This window comes from Camponotus vicinus, unplaced genomic scaffold, assembly GCF_025532165.1.
Source record: "Camponotus vicinus isolate PSW18456_S1 unplaced genomic scaffold, iyCamVici1.0 SCAF_2, whole genome shotgun sequence".
In the NCBI taxonomy this organism is placed as follows: domain Eukaryota; kingdom Metazoa; phylum Arthropoda; class Insecta; order Hymenoptera; family Formicidae; genus Camponotus; species Camponotus vicinus.
Window position 1 is genome coordinate 3,613,271 of NW_028141956.1, and position 15,361 is coordinate 3,628,631.

Genomic DNA, 15,361 nt, shown 5'->3' on the forward strand with positions numbered 1-15,361 from the left:
TCTAAAATCTAGCGAAAAAAGAATGACGAGCGATTAAAATACAAATATAAGGAGCGCATAAAAGAAAGAATTTCCGATCCAAGGGAGAAAAAATCTTCAATAGAAAGGAAAATTCAATATTAAATCTGTAACATGCTCCGGCTGTCCTAAGCTTGCGCTATCGCCACTTTTATTAAGGTATAATACATTATTGCATAAACATCCCGTTATCGTCGATATTCGAATTTCAATTATCATCGATGCGTATCCCCCACTAATCCTTGCAATCCCTTCTGCGGTGCGTAAAAAGGAGAGGGTTACAATAAATCGATAATCAGTCCAATAACGATTGACAACGCGACCATTGCCACGTAATACACGTATCAGCTCCGATTTAAATGACAAAGAAGATTAATCGTTTGGCTCGTGTTTTCATTGCACCCTCTCTCCATCAACTCCGGCACCGCCGCATTTGCAGTTTGCTCGATCACTGTTGCTCCGTTAAATCGACACCCTTTTCATTTTCATCAGCTCGCCGGCCCCGTCCTTCAATTTTTACGACTCTTTTCGCAACGCTTTCGTGTTGTTTTTTCGAATTTTCCTTGCCGTTCGACAGACGCGTCTCCATTCTTGTTTTTCTCGCATTCCCGCATTTTTTTTATTACCCCGCTTTTGACGAACCCTCGCAAACACCCCGTCGTCGTGGATACCGTCGTGGCCAATCGATCGCGGCTTCAAGTGACAAACGTGTCCGGCCCTATCGATGTCGGTCCGCTGCTTTTTTGCGATCGATCACTCGTCCCGTCATCCATCGTAAAGTTTGACGAGAAACAACGTTTACATGATGATCGTAAACAGAGACGAGCGGACGCTACTTTCTTATATAATACTTACTATAATCTTAAGAAATTGATCTTCTGATTTATTTAAAAAAATCTATTATACATCTATAATATGATCAAGATATAAAAATTTGTTGCAATTTCCGTTTATAAATCTATTGATTGCCTATCTTTTCACAATTTTGTGACAATCTTATATAAATATAAACATAATAATATTAATATTTTTGTAAAAATTAATAAAAACAATAATTTTACGAATATTCTTTTTCTATTTTTGCAAGTCGTGTTGCAAATTAAGTTATAAATCATATTTATTTATTTGCGCACAACGCATATGTATGTAATATATGGGTAATAAAAAGTTCTTTGTGTCTGGAGAAATTCGATAAATTTCCTACAATGAATTTCCTACAGCGTAACTCGCATATTACTATGTTGCAAATTCTCTTGTTGTTATCTACCAAGCTGCAACATTGTAGCAATCTGTTAAATCCCGCAAGCGCGCGTGCACCAGACTGTTCTCAACTCCACCCTTTCCTTGTATAAGAATTCTATCCTGTTAATCGCCGCTCTTAATTCCTTACGTGTGTATCTCTTTTCTATTCTTAATTTCCATTGCACAAATTGAAAAAAATGTAAAAGCATCCGCGTGACAATATTAGCATGTATACACAGTAAAAAATAAAATGTTAATTATAACATTTTTCACATGTCCCAGAAAGTCCGCTCTAAATAAGTTAAAATAACTCATTCGTCGTATGTTACTTATTGACAAACTAAAAATGTTAAATAATTGACACAATACTTGACATTTATTTTTGTTATTGTGACTTTAAGTGTAATGTAAAAATAATATACAAATTAATTAAAAATTACATGAAAAAATAGTTACAATAACTCGTAAGAAATGTTGGGGACATTAACATATAATAGTAATTATTTCAACTTAAATTATTTGTAATAGAAACATTTGATTTTAGTAAATTTGATTATTTTGTATGTCAAAGTTCAAGATTATTTGAAGATTCACTTTAACTTTTCTTAGAATGTTAAACTGACTTTGAGACATGTTGATTGTTTAAAATGATTACGTTAAAAATACTCAAAATAATATTCCGTTTCTAAGAGACATATAGAAAGTGTTAAGTTATGAAGTTGACATACATGTAACACATGAAAACGTTATAAAAATAATAACATATAAGTTGTATGTTAATTTTATATTGAAGTACTAATCAAAACGTGTGTGGTAACACAAGAAAATTTTAACATATGGACGCACAATTTTTTACTGTGTAAGCACGATGTGTAACATCATGGTAATCAACTTCAGAATTTTATATTTAATATACTAAATGTATACACCCCTCGAAAGTTTAATCGCTTTATAAGAAATAATTTCTCGACAAAACGTAAGTTTGGGATCTGAAAGGACGGAATTGTAAACGGAAAGCGTCGTCGTATCATACTCCGCTTCGAGATTCGTAGCAGTCTTCGTGGGCGGAAATCTCGAAACATTATCACAGTCGTACGTACAAGAGCGAATTTCTCAAGCACGGTGATCGACTCAAGTTGCTTCCGCTCGGCAAGTAGTTTTACCCCGACGGTTCTCCGTAAGACAGAAAGAGAAAGAGAGGGAGGGGATGAAGTTACTTCCTGGTGCGCGGCGGTTCTTCCGACCGGCGGGTTTCTTCCGCACGAAAAGTTCATTCGAATCGAGTCGGGCGTTATTCAGACGGATAGAGTTTCGTCGAACCGCGAATATTCGCCGGGGTGCGGAATATTTAGGTCTTCTCTCTCTCTCCTCCGAATTTCATTCCGGTTTTAGAGCTCGCGACCCGTGTGTCGGGCCCGCGTCTTTTATCTTCCTTTCTCATCGACGAGTAACCGGCGCGTGCGTTTACTTTACGGCGAATTAACGCCGCCATTATTCGCGACATTGGCGTGTTAAGCGAATCGAGAGCTCGGCTTTACGCAAGCGTGAACTTTATCACACAAAAACACGCGGCAAACAGAGAGAATGGAGCTCTTTTCGTATAAAATATTGTTACGGCAGCATAAGAAATGTGGAATTAAAAAAAAAAAGAATAGAAAGAAAGCCGCATTACTCGTCCGTTCTCTAATTGCTTCCTAAGATATTAACTAGTTCTGTAAAAAATGTTCTTCTTTCTTTCTTTACTTTTTTTTCAGTATAAACTTGACTCCGAAATAATTCTGTATTCTCCTCTTTCTTTCTTATATTTTAAATATTACTTTATATTATAAATTAATTATCACGGATGGCACGTGGAGTCATAAAGTTGGTAGGAAATTCGCGTTTAAACTGACGCCGCCGCAATTTGGGCTGCAAAGTTGAGTCTCTAAAATATATAGCCGGTTTCTCGACCAGCGTTCTACGGTCATTTCTGAGGCGCTCCGAGAGTCTCTACAGAGTGGCACGGAGGGACCTGAAATTCCTAGTAGAACCGCGAACCTCGAGGAGGAAGTGCTGCGGCGTACCACCGGTTCGATCCTGGGATACAGTTCGGCCTCAACGAGCTACTCGTGTTGTAACCAAAACAGTTTGACATTGACCATCGCTAGCGATTGTTCAACTATCCTAACTGTCGTAAGTATATACTTTATTGCAAAGAGAAAGTTCTCTTCGCATTAGTATAAATTTGCGCATATATTATTAATATAAGTCGTGAAATCTCTAATAATATAAATTAAATTTGCATTTTTATCACAGAACGCAAAGTGTAAATAATGCAATTGATATACATGAATATACAAACATCCATATCACAATAGATATTTAAATTTGAACATTTTTTTTACATTAAGATACAGTAAAAAATTGTGCGTCCATATATTAAAATTTTCTTGTGTTACCACGTTTTGATTAGTACTTTAATGTAAAATTAACATACATACTTATGTTATTATTTTTATAACGTTTTCATGTGTTACATTCATGTCAACTTTATAACTTAACACTTTGTATATGTCTCTTAGAAATGGAATATTATTTTAAATCAGTTTAACATTCTAAGAAAAGTTAAAGTAAATCTTCAAATAATCTTGAACTTTGACATGCAAAATAATCAAATTTACTAAAACTAAATGTTTCTATTACAAATAATTTAAGTTGAAATAATTACTATTATATGTTAATGTCCTACAATAATTCTTACGAGTTATTGTAACTATTTTTTCATGTAATTTTTAATTAATTTGTATGTTATTTTTACATTACACTTAAAGTCACAATAACAAAAATAAATGTAAAGTATTGTGTCAATTATTTAACATTTTTAATTTGTCAATAAGTAACACGATAAGTAACACACACGACGAATGAGTTATTTTAACTTAAAATTTAGAGCGGACTTTCTGGGACATGTGAAAAATGTTAAAATTAACATTTTATTTTTTACTGTATAAAGATATCTTAAAGATGTAAGAAAAAAATCTCGTATATTAAGGAAAGACGTGGATTTTAAGTAATAACGCTTATATCAACAAAAGCAAGATGAAAGAATGTTTCTTTGCTGTAATAAATTAATCGTCTCGAAAATTGCGGTTTATTATGCGACCCGAGACGCAAGATACTCGCATTGCAGCTCATTCTAGACAGAATGAACCGTGATATTACATCGCAGGACAAAGATTATGAAAATATTAGGATTCCAAGATGCCGCGAATAAAGATTGGAATCGTGTTGTCGACAAATAAACAATTGCAATTCTATATCAAAAAAAGATTCCAGCAAAGTATCTTTTAATCCGTTTACTTCGATTTAAAATGCAAAGAAACTCGATTGTTATAAATAAGCCAAGCAATATTGCAGCGACACATTTATCAAACCGTAAGAAATAGCTCTACCGAGCAAATTGTACTTCGATTTATCCCATGATTATCGTCGCAGGCTTATTTTCCAAGATCTTGGCAAAGAGACACGGCTCGTTGCGAGTGCGTTTTTTTTACATCGACTTGCAAATTGCATTAAGGCATCGATGCGCTCACGAAGAGAGTGATCCGCCGTGCTACTTTCTATGCCGTGCATCTCTTAAACGGCGACGGGTTACATTGGCCGCGAACGAATCGATTTTCCGCTTCCGCTCGCTATCAGTGTTACCCAGGCCGAGAGCTGAGTGCATCCATGGACGATATTAACCTTAGCCGCGTTCTATCGGAAAGTATCGACGCCCGCCAGCCGTTCCTGCTGTAATAGGGACTGATATCGGTATAATTACACCGGCAACTCTACGCATCGAGAAACACCGAAAATCACCTTCATCATTTCATCGTGAAAATATCTTCGGGATTCGTTATTTCTTGTAAATATTTATGATTTAAACAATAACGTTTTCTCTTATTTCTTTTTAATTCTAGAACATTATTGTATTTTTATACACATATCTCTCTACTTATTTTCTACTTATTCTCTACTTATTTTCTAAAATAAACTCATCGCAATTTTTCCTAAATATTATTCAAATTTCATATTTTATATTATTCTATAAAATTACATGTTATAAAAGAACATTTTCACATTTATATATATGCATTACTACATTGTGTTTAATTAAAAATAATTATTAAATTATTTTATCATTAATAATATTAAATAATAATGATTTATCAAATTTATACATCAACTGTACATATTACATCATGCAAATTGCGATATGATTTTTTATACAAACTAGATTTCTTTCATTAAAAATAATCACAATTTGATCACATTCTACTTTAGCACTTAATTATTCCCTGTTAATTGACGATTTCTCTTTGTTTTCTCGAATTCGAGGCGCACTCATTATCAGCATTATTATCAACGAGATCGACGTTATTATTACCGCTTAACAATCGAGATGATTCTCGTGCAATGGAGGCTTTAGATCCCATTTGGGTCGTTTATTTCTCCCTCGAGCTTCTATAACTAGTTCCATCTGAGCCTGATTCAAAATTAATAATTATCAACGCTTAAAATGTTACATGAGTAGTTTTGTTGAGACCATTATAATATACACGATAAAATCGACCATACAAGATATTCGAAACAAAGTATGAAAAAATAATAGGAAACTTATTATCTATATTATACGATATATATATGCGGAATTAATAGCATGTCTTCTCCGGACGTATAATTCCTCACAAGAGATTTATAAGTGAAATATTGCCTTCCTCCTCCACCATGAGTTTCTTCCGGTCTATTCTCATCAGTAATCATGTAATATGAATATATTTTCCGGTCTATTCTCGTCAGTAGTCATATAATATGAGTATATCTCTAAATTTAATTTCGTATATTTAAATTCTAATTTAATTTTATTACTGTTATTAATGAAAATAGAGAGAGGGAAAGAGAGAGAGAAAGAGAAAGAAAGAAGTGCTTAGTTATGATTATATTTTATGGTGTATGAAAGCTAGCTATTATTTTGTAAAAACCCATAAATAATTCTAGCTTTGTTTCTATATATTATAATTCTTGATACATTAAATAAATAGTTCTCTCTGGTCGTTAAAGAAAATGCCTCATAACGAACTAAGAAGCGAGATTCGCTCAACGACTCGTTTTACTTTTGCACGATTTTCCTTATTTTTCAAATTTTTAAATATTTATAATTTTTAAAAAATTGTATCTTTCAAAAGTAAAAAACATAAAATAAAATAGTCGCGAAAAGACGTGCGCATACAACTAATACAGATAACGTAACGAGATACCTTTCTCGAGAACTCTTTAGAGAAAATGCAAGAATGTGCTCGATATCATCTATGCTCATATAACCTAAACTGCTTTAGAATAAAAACTATCAAAGATCGACCAGTGTTTCACATACCAGATATTCGTACATGTGCGCATTTATTCGTGTGTATTGTATTTTAATCGGTGTGTTTTTCTGCTTTAAAAAATAAAACTATTTTTTATAATTCACGTAAAACTATAAATCTTTTAAAAGCGTTGACAACCGAGGACATATTTGTACAGTTCGTCATTGAATCTCGAACCGACATGGGGCGCACAGCAGTATACTATATTATTAATTGTAAAAAGCGCGGAATCTGATCTGCTGTGACGTCGCATAGCATAACTATAGTATATTTAATTGACTATTGGAAGCAGAGCGCTTACTAGACCTCCGCGGGACGCAATTTAGCGTCACCTACGCGTCGAGAACAAATTCGTTTAATGTAACGCGTCACTATCTGTAACATATATTGTTAACATCACGCTGAAGAAGGATCAAAAGATGATCCGAAACGTACGTTTTTTGTTATTATAATGTGTTTTTTAATAAACTAATACTGAAAAAAGAAAGAAGTGTTGTTGCTTCTCTGCGCTCCAACTACCGCGCGTTGGCTCTTATGCCATTTTCTTTTTAATCTTTTAAAAGCTAACAAACAAATATTTAAAAAATATCTCGCATGACAAAGTGAAATACTACGTGAGTTTGACGTTTATCTGTTTTCCAAGAATTTCTTTAATTTAACAGAAAAAGAGAACTATATTTATTTCATGTATCAAAAATTATAATATTATTGAAACAAAGTTAGGAATATTTTTGAGTTTTTACGAAATAATATATATACACTAACTTTAAAACACATATTATAAAATATAAAACTATGGTAATTAGATATATATATATATATATAAAACTAGAATTTTTTAATTTACAGGGTAACATATTTATAGGATAACATATTCTTATTATATGATTACTGATGGAAAATATATGATTTTTTTAAATCAAGAGAACTATAAAATTATTAAAATAGAGCCTATTTGTTTAAATTATCAAGAATTATAAAATTATTATAAATGAAATTAAAACTCTTTATTATTTTTAATTTTTCATGAAATGATACGTTTTAGTTTCATACAATATATTTTATAAATAAACTTTGCAAAACGTGCATCAAATAAAAAAAGTTTATAGTATTATTTTAAATTTTTTTATTTTTTTTTGAATACATAGTTTTTCTTTTCAAAATATACACTTTAGTTGTAATATATACAGTTATACAAATATTTGAATGCAAACAAATGATATAAACGTTACATTAAAATCGTACTTTCACTATAATAATATAAGAATGCTAGCTGCAACACTGTGCATAATAGAAACACAATATATTAGGATTCTCTTTTATGTAAATGTAAGTATAAAATTCAAATCTTTAAAATCACACATAAGTTATTCTCTTTTTGTTTATTGTTTATTGTACTATTGTTTTCAAAAATTTAATTTATAATAAAATTTAATTTTTTATTGCTGTTTCCCTCTCTATATATATATCAGCTTTTTTCAAAATTGTACTTTATATTTCTTCATTTGTATGTATGAATTTTTTCTTAAATTTAAATATATTAATATTAATATATTAATTGTTAAGCAAAGTAATTGACAATTGATCAAATTGTGGGGAGACAATCTGATTCATTTTATATATAATACATATATTTAATTTCAGAATTTCCCTAATTCGAGATATTAATTTGAAATAACATAACTAGTTCTAATCAAGCATGGTGAAGTTTGCTCCATCTAAACATACCCTTACTGCTGCACCGTTTCCACATTATTTATCTTGAGGTCATATTGCAATATTCCCAGACCAATATAATTACGCATTAGGCCTATTGTATACGAAATAAACGAGAGAACACGAGCCTGAAGCGTATCAATGAATATCAATCGTTACAAGTGGTCGTTGCCAGCAGTAAGTTGACATTTTATTCTCGCGAAGCCGGAATTTCCATTGATCAAGAGTTGACCGTGCTTACGGCCTGTATAAATTTGCGTGCGATAGATTTTATTCGCGCGGAAATCAGACGACCGAAATGAGTTTACACGCGTCGGTCACCATTGATACGCGCAGCGTAAACCGGTATATTATTCTCGCGAAACTGATGCTGGGGCGTATCATTGGTCCGTGCGCCATGGCTTTACCTGTGTTATGTAAATTCGCAAACGCGAGTGCGCGCTGACTGGACAACCGGAGCGAGTTTACACGCGTTGTATTACGAGTTAGTATGTAAAGTTAAGGCACGAGATGCATTACGAGGTTAATCCGCGGTTATACGCCGGGCCGAAGCTCACCAGGGGAGTTTCGCTGTCCAATCGCTTTCGTGGCACCGCCACTCCGATTCGGAGTTTTGGAGAGCGGGTCCGGAAACCTCCCCGGGGCGATGCATAGGGATTGCCATTTCAGCGCTTCCGCTGCTAAAGCGATTGCACATCTTCGAGGCAAACTTTTCGTGCGATCATGTTCAATCCGGTCAATCCGCCTGTCTCTAATATGCGCCCGGAATAGAGGAGGCCATTAAAGCAGCACGATGTAGATAATGTGAACTGTGCTGCATAATGATAGCGCACACGACCCTTTTGATATTGGAGAGAACATGCACGTACGTCTCACGATACAACTATCTCGCGTTGTGTTATTAAATTTGGATATAAAAATATGAAATTTGGATATAAAATATATATTTGAATATTTTTTTGACACATTTCCTATATTTTTCTATATTTTCCGCAAATTCTGCAAAATAAGTCTTTTTAAATCTTTTCTCAAGATCACGCTGATGTTTATTTAGAGGAAAAGTAAAAATTGTTGAATATTACATGGAAATTATTCTATGTGTGTTGCGCACACATACGTCAATACTCGGCTACAAAAAGAACATCCGTCTAACGAGATGTTCCGATATTCGATATCGTGAAAGATGTCTTTCACCATCTACGTCTTATTCAGGAAATAACGTAAGACGAAGCGAATATCGATATAATCATGCGTGTTATTCGCGCCTGAAACTTATTTGCTTTTTGCCGGCGGCTAAAATACGAGTTCTTCATATTCGAAGCTTCTCATACATATTCAGTGATCAAACGACGAATGCGAAAAGGCGAAGATACCTCTAAGTCGCGTAAGAATGAATAAAGTCGCCTGAGATATCGCGAGCATCTTCAAAGCAGACGCGATTTATATCCCATTGGTTCCGACAGAGTTTTCTTCTTCCTTTCCTTTCCCCTATTCCCTATGTGCGTGTCGCAGATTTTTCTTTCATTCATGTATTATCCCTGGCTTCGTACGTTGGTACAAAATGTGTCAAATATGTACGAAAAATATTTTAATAATTCTCTTTCATGGATTTGAAATTCAAATTTTCAAAGCGCGTGAATTTGAAGAAACGAATTATGCAATCAGAAATCATTAAAAATTAAGGTTTCAGAAAATTGAGATAATTTAATAATATATAAAGTAGAAAAATACAACAAAAATTGTTTTAATTTTATATAAGTATTTAAAATCTATTTGTATAAATAATGCTGTTCAAACATAAATATAAATAAATTATTTTTTCTATATATTTAAAATAAATATAACCACAGCGAATAAAAATAAATAGATACTTTAGATGTAAATATTTGCGACAGATTTGTTTGTTTTAATTTCATAATTCGTGTTTTTTTGTAATATAATTAGACCCGGAATCATCTTATATATATCTTCCTCTTATTATTACAATCTCAAGAATAATTCTGAGATAAATTTTCGGTAATGATAAAGAGAATTAATAGCAGCAATTAAAGCAAAATATGTGTGCACCGTAAAGATGTCGAGTAACGTAGAGGAAACCTTGCGCCGAAAGAAAATCGGAATGGAAAATAGATCGCATTCATTTCAAGGATGCCTGCGATGTCCATTTCTGTCTAAAGACAAATCTGAGCTATAATAGTTCATAAATTCTCGACCAGCTCTATATTTTTCTTATTGCAACAATCTCGAGTGTAAAATTGTTTTCATCCTGAGCTATCCTGACCCGAGAATTTACATCGCTATTTCGGAATATTATTAAATATTCTATTACGTAAACAACAAATTTCAGAAACATTGTTAGCATTATTTTGATATTTCCAGGAAGAAGATATTTCGCGTATAATTGCCGCGTGAAAAAATATTGATCGATATTTGACAAACGATACTCATCATAACGAGAAGAACGGTTTCTAAAATCAATTTACATGATATTAAAAAAATAACTTTCGCCGTCGATATCATCAGAAAAGATGCCGCTGAAAGGGCCCGACGTAGAGACGTATGCATTGAAAAGAATCGGAAGACTCTGTTCGACTTTAAGTACAAAGGTGGATAAAAGAAAGATAAGAAAGAAACGCGACACAGAGAGATGGCATTCCAAAAGGGTCGCAAAATGGAATATTGATCGTACGCGCTTTGAAGAGCGTGTTTCGTATCGCAAGCGTGTAATGTTCGCCTGCTCCGTGCACTTCCGGAACCCACCGTAGCATCCGTTCTCTCCGTCCGTTTCCTCGGCGATCGCTGAATATGGATGAAGCACCACTCGCGTACTCGTCGGCGGATCGGTATACGAGCTTAAAGTATCCGGCGAGATACGTAGGATATTTTGCTTTCCCCTCTCGATTACAATTGCATCTATTATACGTGTCGTTATCCTCTTCTAAGTTCGAAAATTGACGCGAAATGATAAAATAATAAACCGTGATAATCCGTTAATATCCTATCCGTTAATATCTATACACAGTAAAAAATAAAATGTTAATTTTAACATTTTTCACATGTCCCAGAAAGTCTACTCTAAATTTTAAGTTAAAATAACTTATTCGTCGTATGTTACTTATTCACAAACTAAAAATGTTAAATAATTGACACAATACTTGACATTTATTTTTGTTATTGTGACTTTAAATGTAATGTAAAAATAGCATACAAATTAATTAAAAATTACATGAAAAAATAGTTACAATAACTCTTAAGAAATGTTGGGGACATTAACATATAATAGTAATTATTTCAACTTAAATTATTTGTAATAGAATCATTTAATTTTAGTAAATTTGATTATTTTGTATGTCAAAGTTCAAGATTATTTGAAGATTTACTTTAACTTTTCTGAGAATGTTAAACTGACTTTGAGACATGTTGATTGTTTAAAATGATTATGTTAAAAATACTCAAAATAATATTCCATTTCTAAGAGATATATACAAAGTGTTAAGTTATAAAGTTGACATAAATGTAACACATGAAAAGGTTATAAAAATAATAACATATAAGTTGTATGTTAATTTTACATTAAAGTACTAATCAAAACGTGGTAACACAAGAAAATTTTAACATATGGGCGCACAATTTTTTACTGTGTATATTTCGATATTTTAGTATATTTTAGTATATGTATAGTAGTATAGTATATGTATAGTATAGTATATGTATAGTATAGTATAGTATAGTATAGTATAGTATAGTATAGTATATGTATAGTATAGTATATGTATAGTATTATAGTATTTTTATATGTACTTTGATATTTAAATATTTTGTCAAAATCGATAATTTCTTACCAACACTCTAACATTGATGTCAGTTATAATATTAACATAGTAAACATTAACATAGTTAAATTAATAATAGAAAATATTTTAAAGCAAAATATTAATTATTAATGCTATCAATTATTGAAAATAATAATTGTTTCAAGTTGCTCGCTCTTTTCAAAATATGTCTTTAATATTTTATTTTAAATTAATTTTTTTTACTAGGTGTAGGATAAAAATATTTGTCTATTTGTTTAAATTCTAGAGATTTTTTTTACGAGCTGTATTAAAATCTCAAAAATTCCAATTTATAATATATGTAAAACTAATAATTTGCCATCCCGAATTATAACACCATCGATATTCCCTTTATGTACTTTTCTCATATATTTTCATATATTTTTTCATACATTTCCATATTTTTTTTATATATTTTGATATCAAATTTCTGTGCATTTTATAATTTGCGCAAAAACAATACAATTACACAGAATTGTAGAGAAAATAAAAGAATTGTTTAAATTTAATAGGATATCATTAATTTCACTCATTCACTTGATATGTTACAAAAAAAATATTTTATCTTAATAATCGAACTATATCAATAAAATAGCAGATAATACTCACACTTGCGTGTAATGTACATTTTTATATATTTTTTCATACATTTCCATATTTTTTAAATATATTTTAACATCAAATTTTGCGTATTTTACAATTTGCGCAAAAACAATTACACAGAATTATAGAGAAAATAAAATAATTGTTTAATAGAATATCGATAATTTCGCTTATTCGTTCGAAATATTACGAAAAAATCCCTTACTATAATAATCGAATTATACCAATAAAATAGCAGATAATACTGACACTCGCGTGTTTAACAATAAAACAAAGCATCGATACTCTATTAAATTTGATCATTTTTATTTTAAATTGACACTCACCGTCATCGTCACAACTGCAACCCGAGAGCCGAAACGATGTACGAGCCCCGCTCTCGTCGATCGTGTTTGACGTCCACGTCCATGGCGTCGTTTTCATTTCGGGGCGATGTCCAACAAGACCAGAAAATTTATAACGAATGTTCGAGTCGTCCCCGTTTTTGTGCATTTTGACACTCCGCGACGCGATATTCATTTTCGAGGCGGTGTTTCACACGATCGAATATTTGTCCGCGCGCGATCATTTATTATTCGAAATATCTCGCGGGTCCGAATAATCGCTCGACGACGATTTCGCGCATTCGTTACCGCACATTTCGATTTATCGCGCGACGCACTTTTCACCGAGTTCGAAAGCGCTAACCTAACCTAACCGCGTGAATCTACTCCATCTGTCAAAATTCGCTCACTCGCGACAAAACTGGAAATTTAAAGCAAACTCACCGTTGCGACACCGTTGGCCATTATGCGCGACGCAGATATTGTCGTCACAAAAGCGCCATATTTTCGCCTCTTTCGCGACGCAACGAGTTGAAGTTAATCGCGTGACTTCGCCTGCGTAAATCAATTTCACTGTCAAAATTCACTCGCACTCGCGGTTTCGACGCAACGAGAAATATTCATAGGGCGAAATTAGATATTGGAATAATTCTCACGCCGGCGATAGACAATGTACGCGATGTGACGCCATGTTTCCATGTTCTTACGACGTGAAATGAGACGCTTTTCCACGTAATCACTTGCCGCAATTCACTCGCGAGCGCGACACTCCCGGGACTGAAGGACGACTATAACTTGACTTGATCGACTTATTGTTAGAATGAGAAGACGCGACCTTCGTGACGTATTTATGACAACACGCACGAACAGCGTACGTATAACAATGTTACTCGACACGCACCGGCAGGAATGGTGTCCCGGGATGCTTGTGTGACGCTCACTGACGTCACACTCACACAAGCGAAGCGCGCATGTACGCGGGCCGGGCAGTGAGAGAGAAAGTGGGGGTAGAGTAGTGGGGGGCATTCCGATGTTGCGTCCTTCGCGCACGGCCCAAGAGCGAGAGAGAAAGCACTATAAGACGTGATACCCAGTTAGAGGTGATCAAAATAATGAGAGGAATCGATTGGTGTAAAGAAAACACATAATTGTTTCGAAAAAAAAAATGTAATTGTTAATTGCAAATTACATTTTTTTTTTCGAAACAATTTTGTGTTTTCTTTACACCAATCGATTCCTCTCATTATTTTGTACATAAAAGTATTAAGATAATCGAAAAATGAATATTTTACTAGATATTTTATGGTTTATGTAAAATTAAGAAATTATTTCAAGCCTTATAACTCGAAAAGTACTTGATGAAAAAATACTTTATTATAGTGTTTTGGAAAGCTCTCGACATAAGCTATAAGAATATGCAATAAAAAATAGGTGGTTCCATTTAAGAAATTAAAGGTGTCCTTGATCTCACCTTAACGATGCCATCCAAGGTCAAACCAATGACACCATCTTATGTTCCCCTCAAAACCATTTTTGTCGAAAACGTTTTTCTCTAAAATGCTTAGTTTTTGAAAGAAAAGGGGTGTACGGGTGGTCTAGGACACCCTGTATGTCTCGTGCTCTCTAGTATCGATATGTATACTTTTTTTTCTTTCTTTAAGAAATGCGGCTTAACCGCGTGCACTAAAGGTCAGCATTCATTCTATCAATTAAATAATAATTAAATTATATAAAAAGATAAAATTTAATGAAGAATAAATTCTTGGCTCACGTACGTGCATACTTCGCGTATGTGCGTATGACATTCACACATACATACGGACATCATTCCTGCGTGTACCGATGACGCAATGTTACTCGTATCATGGACGTAAAAAAATGTAAATCGTGACGTCACATGAAGTAAGTTTTAGTTAGAATATTAAAAATATTTCGGATGATTTGATTTTGACCAATCAAAAGAAATGAGACAAAGATTTCCTTGCTCTGATTGGTCAATCAAATTCTTCGAGGCATTTGTAACACAGCTGGGGTAATACATATGCATAGAAAAATCGACCACGAGTAATCTAATATGGAGATAGCAACACTTCATACTTCATATTAAACATGTGATTGGTCAATTCGTCTATGAATATGTATTATGCAGTTATGCAAGAATTCGTCTAAATGGCCCTCAATCCGTATCAGACTATACGCATTGAAAATTGGGTTTACATAGAATATGACCAATCAGAGC

The 15,361-nt window shown here is 33.1% G+C and overlaps 1 protein-coding gene across 1 annotated transcript in view; it reads right to left on the reverse strand.

The window, feature by feature from the left end:
* Positions 1-13,289, reverse strand: part of LOC145967553 (synaptogenesis protein syg-1) — a 255,027-nt gene extending 241,738 nt beyond the window's left edge. Inside the window, exon 1 of the mRNA XM_083092553.1 lies at positions 13,126-13,289. The gene's annotated coding sequence lies outside the window, so the exon portion shown is untranslated. The remainder of the gene's footprint in view (positions 1-13,125) is intronic.
* Between the last annotated feature and the right edge of the window lie 2,072 nt (positions 13,290-15,361).